The sequence below is a fragment of the Neovison vison genome, chromosome 9, assembly GCF_020171115.1.
Source record: "Neovison vison isolate M4711 chromosome 9, ASM_NN_V1, whole genome shotgun sequence".
NCBI lineage: Eukaryota > Metazoa > Chordata > Mammalia > Carnivora > Mustelidae > Neogale > Neogale vison.
This window is the reverse complement of record NC_058099.1, coordinates 87,470,985-87,482,798: the sequence shown is the minus strand read 5'-3', so window position 1 is coordinate 87,482,798 and position 11,814 is coordinate 87,470,985.

Genomic DNA, 11,814 nt, shown 5'->3' with positions numbered 1-11,814 from the left:
GTATTTTACATATGTAAATAAATATACACCTATTTCTTATACCTCATAAATCCTTATAAGATATAATAAAGTAAAAGATTTTATTCAAAATAGCAACAATATTTAAAAGTATCTGAGATTAAATCTACAAAAGTAGTACAAGAAATTTAATGGACAAAAATATAAAACTTTGGTGAGGGGCATTAAAAAAAGTAATACATGAAGGGATGCACTATGTTCATGAATAGAAGTGATAGTATTATAACATTATAAAGATATTACTTTTATTCCCATCTATATACCCACTTTAGTTTCAATGAACATCTCAAGGGATTTTTTTCATGAATCTTCATAAACTTTCCGTATGATTCAACTCTTCATAACAGAAAAAAAAAAAGGAGAGAATCAAAATATTAAATAAAATAGCCAAGAAAATTTCAAAAACTAAGGTGACATGATTTTTTAAAAATACTGTAAAGACAGATTAAAATCACATTTTTTCCTGTCATATATTAAAAATATATATAAAATTTATATCTATAAAATTATATCTATAAATATATGCTATATAGCATATATAAATATATGCTATATATTTATAGATATTATATATAAAATTTATATGTGTGTATATATTATATATATATAATTATATATCTGGCCATATATATAGCTTGATAGATAGAGAGATAGATAGAGCTATATACACATATCACAACTTCTTTATCCATTCTTCAGTCAGTGGACCTCTGCTCTTTCCACAGTTTGGCTATGGTGGACACTGCTCCTATAAGCATTGGGCTGCATGTGCCCCTTTGAGTCACTATGTTTCTATCCTTTGGATACATCAAAAAGAATGAAATCTTCTCATTTGCAGTGACATGGGTAGAAGTAGAATATATTATGCTAAGCAAAATAAGTCAGTCAAAGAAAGACAATATCATATTATTTCATTCATAAGTGGAATTTAAGAAACAAAAACCATGAACATAGGGGAAGGGAAGGACAAATAAATACGATAAAAACAGAAAGAGAGGCAAACCATAAGAGACAACAGGAAATAAACTGAAGGTTGCTGGAGGGGAGATGAGTTTGGGGATGGGGTAATTAGGTGATGGGTTTTAAGGAGGACACTTGATGTAATGAGAACCAGGTTATATGCAACTGATGAGTCACTAAATTCTACATCTGAAACTATAATACACTTTATGTTCACAAACTTAAAAAAAATTCATTAAAAAATCACATATTTTTCTATATTAGGTTACATAAACAAATTCTAGATGGACTAAATGTAAAAAGCAAAGACATAAATATAAAGAGCAGAACTTTAAAATCCAAAGAAAAAATGTTTATAATATAGAAACATCTAAATGGTTAATTTCAAAACTAATGTTGAATGAAACAAAAAGTCATAGAATTATAAATACAGTACCACATCATTTACACAAAACATTTAAAATACAGAAAACAGTACTACACATTGACTATCAACACACATATGTAATTTAAAAAATGAATAGTGTTAACAGACTTCAATATGGGATATGGAAGATGAGGTTAAAGGGACCAGGAGTTTCCAGAAGACTTTGGCTATATCGGTATTGTTTCCTTTCTTTAAGACACCATTTGAAGCAAATGTAAGCATTTGCTAATTCTTCTTAGTGATGGGTACATGGGAAATGTTATATACTTTCTGTCCATTTCTGAATATCCAATGTCAAGATTCTGGTCAATGAACTACCTTTTGAGGAGCAAGGCCTTAGATTATTTTTTGTTTAACAAATGATAACGTCATCAGTTTGTGACAAATCCTTTGAATATCTTTGCAGGGAAAATAAGCAGAGTAGAAGATTAGTAATTTATCCCAGATACCTATTATGAGGTATTTGATAATTTAATGTAATCCTTAATAAAAACAAAATAAGTTACACAGTTTTGCTAAACAGCATGAATGGAGGTGGTTGAAGAAAATATATTGATAGGGAAGTTAGGAATCCTACTCTTGAAATATAGAATCAACCTGTCAATAAATCAAAATATGTATCAATCAATCTATCTGTCCAACTATCTGTCATTATTTGAATCACTTTTTTCCAGTTTTCTCTGAATTTTATATTGTCATTTTCCAAGAATTCACTGTGACCTAGATGTATTTATACAAGTTATAAAACTTGACAAAGCAGGATTTAGTAAATAAGGTGCTATAAAATTTAACTAAAGTGAGACAAACTTATTTTGATTTGTTTTTTTTCTTCTCATCAACATTTGATTTCCTGTTTTTAGAAGAAAAATTTTTAAAAACCTTATTTTAAGTGAATTAAAATAATTCTTCAACATCAAATAACTCTTACAAAACAGCAGTTAATGACTTAAGTCTCAATGATCACAAACATGTGAAAAAAATAACAAAAAAATGAGATATGATCTCCCAAATTAAAAATCAGAACAAAACACAATTTAAATTGTATCGTACTTTAAAAAACAAATTTGGATATTGCATCAACATATAGAAGAGATAAACAGAATAATGAAAAACAAGTAGGACTTTTTCTCACGGTCAAAACTAATTCCGCTGGCCACATACAATTTTGAAAACATAGAACAACAGAAACAAAGAGGTCTGTTTGAAAAGGGAAGTAAAGCTCATGCATAAGTCTGAGGGGGGTATATGTATCTACTTCCAAAAAGAAAAGGCCCTTTGACAGCGATGTCTGACAGTTCCTCAATCAAGGTGTTTAGAGGCCAGTCTCATTATTAAATGTCATAGATCCATGCCCTGAGAAAGGAGGTAGATTCAGAAGAAATGGATAAGCAAGAAACTGTAAGTGTAAGTCAGATGTGTTTTGTTGTTGTTTTCTTGCTCATGTTAAAGGACTAGAAGAAAAAGTGAATTGAATTTTAGTTTTGATACTACTAACACAAAGCTCTTTGAACTGCTTTATGTCACCTCTCTGGGCCTCAGTTTACTCAGATCTAAAATAGGAGTGGCAAACTAGTAATTTTTAATGTGCCACCTCGCTCTAAATTTTATTTTTTTTCTCATTATAAGATTATGGATTTCACTGCTATCAACTGATAAGAGCATAAGTAGAAGAACCTTGTACAAATTTAGGCTTAATATTACACCCACCTACTAATTTTAGGCACAATCTCTCTCAATTCCAAACTAAGAAGAAAACACTCCAAACTAAGCATAAACACCAAAATACTAGATAAGAAAAAAGGAAATAAGATATTTTACTATTCTATGTTTAGGCCACAACTCATTGAGTCAACTTAATACAAAAATTGGGAAGCATGACCACTCTGTGTGCTTAAAAGCTTGGAGAGACCAAAATTTACTAAACCTACAAGAAATTAGGTATACTGTTCTCATCTCACATGTAAAAAATTTGAGGATGTATACACACTCATCATGTAAATAATACAAGAAAATAATAGAAGAAATTTTAGAGTCACTATAATCCAAGGTAAAATTTATGGCTTAAGGAAACATATTTAACATATCAAATGGACAAATGAGATTGTACAACCATATGATTTCACTATTTTAAAATGTTTAAAAGTTTATACAATATCATATTAGGAGGCAGCTACCTTTGAGACATTAGATAACTTCTAGTTTATGTTTTATAATTTTCTGGAATTTTCAACTATTCTCTAATAAACATGTTCTAGTTTAAGTAATGCATGTCTGTTATCATTCACAAAATACAAATGCCATTGATATTTTTCATGGGATGATTCATTTTTTTAGTTTTCAGAAATATTATTTGTCTTTTTCCTTATCATCCCTCCCAACACTACTTTCCTTCCTTTTTTTTTTTAACATTTATTTATTTGACAGACAGAGAACATAATTAGGCAGAGAGGCAGGCAGAGAGAGAGGGGGAACCAGGCTCCCCGCTGAGCAGAGAGCCTGATGCGGGGCCTGATCCCAGGACTCTGGGAATATGACCTGAGCTGAAGACAGAGGCTTTAACCCACTGATCCACCCTGGTGCCCCACTACTTCCCTTCTTATACTGATGCATAGAATATAAATCTCAGAAAACTAGGTAGAAAGTTGATGATTGCAACTTTAACCCTAGATTACATAGTCCTTAAAGTAAAATACTGTTAACTGGTATAAAAACAAGAAGAAACCAAAGTACTAATGTAGGTTTTGGGCTAGAAATATAGAGAAAACTGCAATTTTCCATGTACTCTATCAGCTCAGAATGCCAAAGAGCTATGTAAATATAGATGCCAACATATAGCCCATACATGTATAAATATATCCTGTGTGCTTGACTGTGATCTCATCAAATGCATCAAATTATAGATTTAAGAAAGGTATACAAATATTACAGAGGTAGACAGTGAATAAGGCCAAATTCAATCCATAAATGAAAACTTTCATTCTTTAAGAGTTATTATATGGATTTTGTTTATAAAAAGTTGAGAAAGAACCATAACTCTGAAGGTATACCTCTTGTACTAGTTTTCTATTACTGGCATTACGAATTACTATGAACTTAGTGGCTTAAAAAACACACAGTTATCTTACAGTTATGTAGGTTAGAAGTGGAGTACAAGTCTCACTGGGCTAAAACCAAGGTGTCAGCAGGGTTGTATTTTTTTCTGAAGACTCTAGGGGAAAATTTATTTCCTTGCCTTTGCCAACAACTAGAGGTTGCCCACAGTTCTTGGTTTGTGGCCACCCACTTCCCTCATCTTCAAACTCAACAAAATCAAATCTCATATAGACCATTCTCCTACCATCACATCTCTCTCTCTCTCTCTCTCGACTCTCTTTCTAACTTCAGTTGGATTATCCAGGATAAGATTCCCACCTTAAGGTCCTAACTAATCACACCCATAGAGCCCTTTGTGATATAGAATAAGAGGATAGGATTTGGACATCTTTGAAAGGCCATTGTTCTGTAAATCACAACTCTGAGAAAATGTTATAGGCAACAAAAAATCATCCTAATAAGCAATTACAAATAACGAGAAAAGAGCAAAATGGAAGTGGAGAAATGAAACATGAAGAGTATTAAATGCAGAGGAAAATGGGAAAAAGAGGAAAACCATGATGAGATGATAACTCATTGATGAAAAGAGTTGACAAGAACTATGCCTAAAAATTATAGGTATATATGAGTTACAGAGAGATGAGAGAATGAATAAGTGAAATAAACATATCAATAAAATACATGTAGAAAAAGTAAATCCAGGGGAGCCTGGGTGGCTCAGTGGGTTAAGATTTTAAAATATTTTTTATGACTTAAAAAAAATAAAGTAAACCCATTGAATAGTACTATTGAATATGTTCAGTAAGAGGATTTACCATTTTCCAGATGAAATACTACAGGCATTCAGATAGAAAAAAGTGTGAATTACCAAAACATAATAATCTAATTCTTCCTAGATTTCTTCTCCATCACACTAAATGTTTAGAGTCTGTCACAAGCTGTTTTTCAACTATGACTCCTTCTGATAAAAAGAAACATTTCAGGCCCTGTTTTAAAGCTATTTGAAAATTTTTAAAAAAATACGTATTCTGATTGATTAATGTAAATAAAACCACATCTCTGGTACTTCTCAAAAGGTAGAGTTGTTAACCCACTGTACTAGATAAGATATGGAAAGGCAATTCATAAAAGAGGAAATACAATTAGGCACTCAACACAGGAAAAAGTGTATAACTTCTTTCCCTCTCTAATAATCAAGTAAATAAGAAGACATTCAAATCGTATGATGTAAGTTGTCTCTGTTAAATTGGCAATGATAGGTTCTTTCCATTAATTACAATATGAAATGTTAGTTATGATTTAGCATAATCTTTCAGGAAATCAATTTTGTATTATGCATAAAAAAATCTTAAGAGTTCATACCCTTTGAGTCAATATATTATTTCCTAGGAATCTTCCCTAAAAAAAAAAAAAAAAAAAAGAGAAAGAAGCCTGCACACATGTATATATAAACATTCAATGGGTGATTTGTTATCACAAATAGGAAACTAAATATCTAAGAATACAGGAGTGCTTAGTTATATTATCATACAATAGGATAAATAATTAGGAAATAATTATAAATTGTGTTTTATAAAGGAATATTTGTAACAACTAAAAAAAAACCCCACACAATCTAATGGTAGGAAAAAGTGACTATATAAACTGTTTACATAGTGTAATAGTAATTAAATATATAAACATACACATAGAAAAAAAGCGATGATCTTATCCATTAACATGAATTCTCGCTTACATTAAAAAATGTAAGCATTTTTTAAAATTAATTTTCTATTTTTCAAATTCTTAATGTAATACATAAAGTGAGTTAAAAGGAAAGAACCCTAGAATAAAGAATAAAGATTAAGAAGAAAAACATCTACAAAACAATAGAGCAGAAATTGTGAAAATTTGAGAAGAAAAATTTTATACACCTAAGAGTTTTAAAATTAAAATACTGTAGTTCATGTGAGAAAGGAATTTATGGGCATTCTGAGATTTAAAAATAATTAAAAAAAAGAAAAAATATTATCTATATATTTTCTTGGTAAAAGTTACTTGAAGATAAACATCATCTGGACAAGTAAAATGTATACTGCAATTAATAATTCGGTGGAGAAAACTTGTTTAAAAGGGGTTGATGGGAAGGACTGAACACTCTTATATATAACTAAGTCCAAGTAATAGTCATTAGTATAGTTATACATTTTAACACAAATGTCAAAAATATTTGACAAAACAGTATTCATTTAAAAATAATAATGTAAAGAGATTCTTATGGCAATATAGGAGCCTCCTGAATTCATCTCCTCTGGGGACAGACCGAATTTATAGTTGCACATGGGGAAATTTCATTCCGAAAGATATCTAGAAACTTCTTGACTGTTACACCTTAAATAAATGAGAAAATACCCATATCACTCATATTGAAGTAAGGTTGAATGAAGAGGGAGCAGAAAGAAACACTGATCTGCCAGTCCTTCTCTAAAAAAGGCCTATTTGCACACTTTCAGAGGCTGCTGATTGCAGATCAATCAATTCAGCATACACATAGGGGATGACTGTGGTCCTTCCCGCAGACTGGTGTAGCTAGTTGATACCACCTCTGCCTTTTCACTGAAGTCTATTTGAAATCACCATTATCTCCCTAGAATGAGCTTGTACATATGTCTGGTGCCCTAAGTTTACAGCTGCTACATAGTGGATGGATGGTCCCCTGGATGGTCTGACTCTGAGAACCAATGCAGTCATGAGTCACACAGGACTGTGGCAAACAAAGAAACAGTTATTAATGGGAGAAGAAATAAACCTTTATGGCTATATACTGGGGTCCAGCATAGAGGGAGAAGACAAAAAAGCCCATTTCTTAGTTTATCCTTGGAAAGACCTTAACTATATACATTCCTAGCTGATGATCTGGCTGGTCTCTACCAGCCTGCATCTAAGTGCTGACTGTGGTTTTCCCCCACTTTGGGACACTGACTTATTTTGGCAAAGAAGCTCAACTACTGAGAGTCACTAAGAACAAAGAAGGCAACTTGGACAATCACAAAGATTTGAGAGGTAACCAAGAGCTTGAGCCAGGCTCATTAATAAAGATAATCTCCTACAGGAGACAACTACATCAAGACTGAGAGAAATGGTTATCTAATGCACAGAAATCTACACAGAGTCAAACAAGATGAATAAATAGAGGAATATGTTCCAAATAAAAGAACACAATACAATCCTAAAAACAGACCTTGAGAAAAATAAGGTAAGTGATTTACATGATAAAAAATTCAAAATAACAGTCATAAATATGCTCACCAAGGTCAGGAGATGGTGTATATATAAAGTGAGAATTTCAAAAGAGATAGAATATATAAGAAAGGACCAAACAGAAATCATAGAGCTGAAGAATACAATAAATTGACTGAGAAAAAATATTGGAGAGTTTCAATAGCTGACTGGGTCAAATGGAATTAAGGATTAGTGGGTTGCCAGGTAGAATGGTAGGATTCATCCAATCAGAAGAGCAGAATGTAAAAAAAAATGAAAAAGAGTCAAGATAGCTTAAGGAACATATGGACAACATCAAACAGACCAGCATAGACATTATAAAAGTACCAAAAGAAGAGACAGAGAAAGAAGCAGAAAGCATATTCTAAGAAATGACGGCTGAAAACCTTCCCAATGTAGGAAAGAAACAGACTTCCATATTCAGGAAGTGCAGAGAATTGCAAATAAGATGAATTCAAAGGGACCCACACCAAGACACACTGTAATTAAAATGTAAATAGTTAAAGACAAAGAGACAATCTTAAAGCTAGAGAAAAGCAACTTGCTACATACAAGGGATTCCCCACTTGCCCCCTCCAATGACCACAATAAGACTTAGCAGGAGTTTTGTTTTCTGAAGAAACTTCCCAGGATAGAAGAGAGTGGCATGATATATTCAAAGTGCTGAAAGCAAAAGAAAAACAGAAACAAACAAATAAAAAAACCTGCCAACTAAGAATACTCTACCTGGCAAGGTTGCCCTTCAGAACTAAAGGAGAGATAAAGAGTTTTGCAGACAAGCAATAGCTGAAGGTGCCCATTACCACTCTACAGGCCTTAAAAGAAATGTTCTTGGGACTTTTTCAGGCTGAAACAAGAGGACATTTTCATTATAGGAAAATATAAATATAAATCTCACTGGTAAAGATAATACACATAGATTGATTCAGAAAACTCAGGCTGATATGGTGGTGTATAAATCACTTGTAACTCTGGCATGAAAGTTAAAATACAAAAGTATTGAAAATAACTACTACTACGGGGTGCCTGAGTGGTGCAGTCAGTTAAACATCCGACTCTTGACAAGTCATGCTCCTTACTCAGTGGGGAGTCTGCTTGAAAGATTCTCTTCTTCTCCCCTTTCCCTCACCCATCTCTCTCTCAAAATAAATAAATAAATCCTCAAAAAAACTAAAAAAGAGTCTCTTTACCTCTCTAACTCTGTTCCCTCCCTGCTCTCTTTCTCCTTCTCTCTCTAAAAATAAATAAATCTTAAAAATAAAAAATAAATAAAAACAACCACAACTACAATAATTTGTTAATGGATAAACAATGTAAAAAGATGAATACTGAGACAGAAAAACAAAAAAAGGTGTGTGTGTGGGGGAGAGTAAAAATGTAGACCTTTAGTATGTGTTCAAAGTTCAGTTGTTTAAAATAGACTGTTGTAAAGATGCAAGTCTCATGGTAACCACAAAGCAAACACCTATTATAGATACACAAAAGACAGAGGAGAAATCTAAGCATTCCACTATGGAAGATCATCAAATCACACAGAAAGAGACAAAGAGAAGAACAAATAACAAAATAGCCAGAAAACAATGAACAAAATGGCAATAAGTACATACCTATTAATAATTACTTAAAATGTAAATGGACTAAATTCTCCAATTAAAAGACAAAGTGAGTGAGTGGATTAAAACAAAACCCCCAGGGTGCCTGGATGGCTCAGTGGGTTAAGCCTCTGCCTTCAGCGCAGGTCATGATCCCAGGGTTCTGGGATGGAGACCCACATGGGGCTCTCTGCTTGGCGGGGAGACTGCTTCTTTCTCTCTCTCTCTGCCTGCCTCTCTGCCTACTTGTGATCTCTGTCTGTCAAATAAATAAATAAAATCTTAAAAAAAACAAAACAAAACAAAAAAACCAAGACCCAACTATATGCTACTTATAAGGGACTCACTTAAGCTTTAAGGATACACAAACACTCTTAAGATATTCATAAAAAATAATAAATATGGTGCAGCCACTTTGGAAAACAGTGTGGAGAGTACTTAAGAAATTAAAAAATAGAGCTATCCTATGACCCTGCAATTGCACTACTGGGTATTTACCCCAAAGATACAGATGTAGTGAAAATAAGGGCCACCAGTACCCCAATGTTCATAGCAGCAATGGCCACAGTTGCCAAACTGTGGAAAGAACCTAGATGCCCTTCGGTGGATGAATGGATAAAGAAGATGTGGTCTATATATACAATGGAGTATTATGCTTCCATCAGAAAGGATGAATGAATACCCAACTTTTGTAGCAACATGGACAGGACTGGAAGATATTATGTCAAGTGAAATAAGTCAAGCAGAGAGAGTCATTTATCATATGGTTTCACTTACTTGTAGAGCATAAGGAATAACATGGAGGACACTGGGAGATGGAAAGGAGAAGTGAGATGGGGGAAATAGGAGGGAGAGATGAACCATGAGAGACTATGGACTCTGAGAAACAAACTGACGGTGTTGGAGGGGAGGGATGGGAGTTGGGTGAGCCTGGTTGTGGGTATTGTGGAGGGCACGTATTGCATGGAGCACTGGGTGTGGTGCATAAATAATGAACTTTGGAACACTGAAAAGAAATAAAATAAAATGGAAAAAAATAATAAATAAAAACCTGAAGAAGACACAATAAATAGAAAGATACTTCACACTCAAGGATTGGAAAAATCAGAATCATTAAAATGTTCATGCTACCTAAAATGATCTACAGATTTGATGCAATCACTGTCAAAATTCCAATGTATATTGGAATACTTCCTACAGAAGTATTGTATACTTATACTTATATTGTATACTTCCTACAGAAGTAGGAAAAACAAGACAACAAAAAAGCAAGTCTCAAGTTTATACTAAACAAGAAAAGATAGGCATCACTTCCTGATTTCAAACCATATTACAATGCTATGGTTATCAAAACAGTATGGCACTGATGTACTAACATACACTTAGATCGATAGAACAGAACAGAGAGCCCAGAAGCTAAATAAATAAAAATAAAAAAACAAATATATATATATATATTTGTGTGTATATATATATACATATACAATTAATTTATGACAAAGTCAATAATTTACAATGGGGAAATAAGAGTCTTTTCAATATATGGTCCTGAGAAAGCTGGATAACTACATGCAAAAGATGAAGCAAAATTCCTTTCTTACACCACTATCAGCCATCAACTCAAGATGGATTAAAGTCTTGAATTTAAGACCTGAAAATGTGAATGTCCTAGAAGCAAATATGGGGGTAAGTTCCTTGACATTAATCTTGGCACTGATTTTTTGGATATAACGGAGAAAGCAAAGGCAAAAATAAATGAGACTACAATCGAAGAAAGACAGCTATCATATGATATGAGGAAGTGGAGATGCAATGTTGAGGGTTTGGGGGGTAGGAAAATAATAAAAGAAACAAGATGGGGTTGGGAGGGAGACAAACCATAAGAGACTCTTAATGTCACAAAACAAACTGAGGGGGGCTTGGGGGGGAGGTGGGAAGAAGATGGTGGGGTTATGGACATTGGGGAGGATATGTGCTATGGTGAGTGCTGTGAAGGTGTAAACCTAGCAATTCACAGACCTGTTACCCCTGGAGCTAATAATACATTGTATGTTAATAAAAAATATTAAAAAAATAAATGAGACTACAACAAATTAAGAAGTTTCTGTGCAGCAAAGGAAACCATCAACAAAGGAAAAGGCAACCTATAGAATGGGAGAAAATATTTGCAAATCATAAATCTGATAAGAGGTATATGCCCCAAACATATACAGAAGTACTATAACTCAATAATAAAACAACAACAACTTCATCAAGGACAAAAATTTGATTAAAAAGTGGGCAGAGAGGACACCTTAGTGACTCAGTCAGTTAAGCATCTGACTTCAGCTCAGGTTATCATCCAGGGTCCTGGGATCCAAACCTGCACTGGGCTCTATCCAGTGGGGAGTCTGTTTGTCCCTTTCACTCTGCCCCCTACCCCCCATCCCCCCTGCCCTGCTCATGCTCTCTCTCACTCACTCT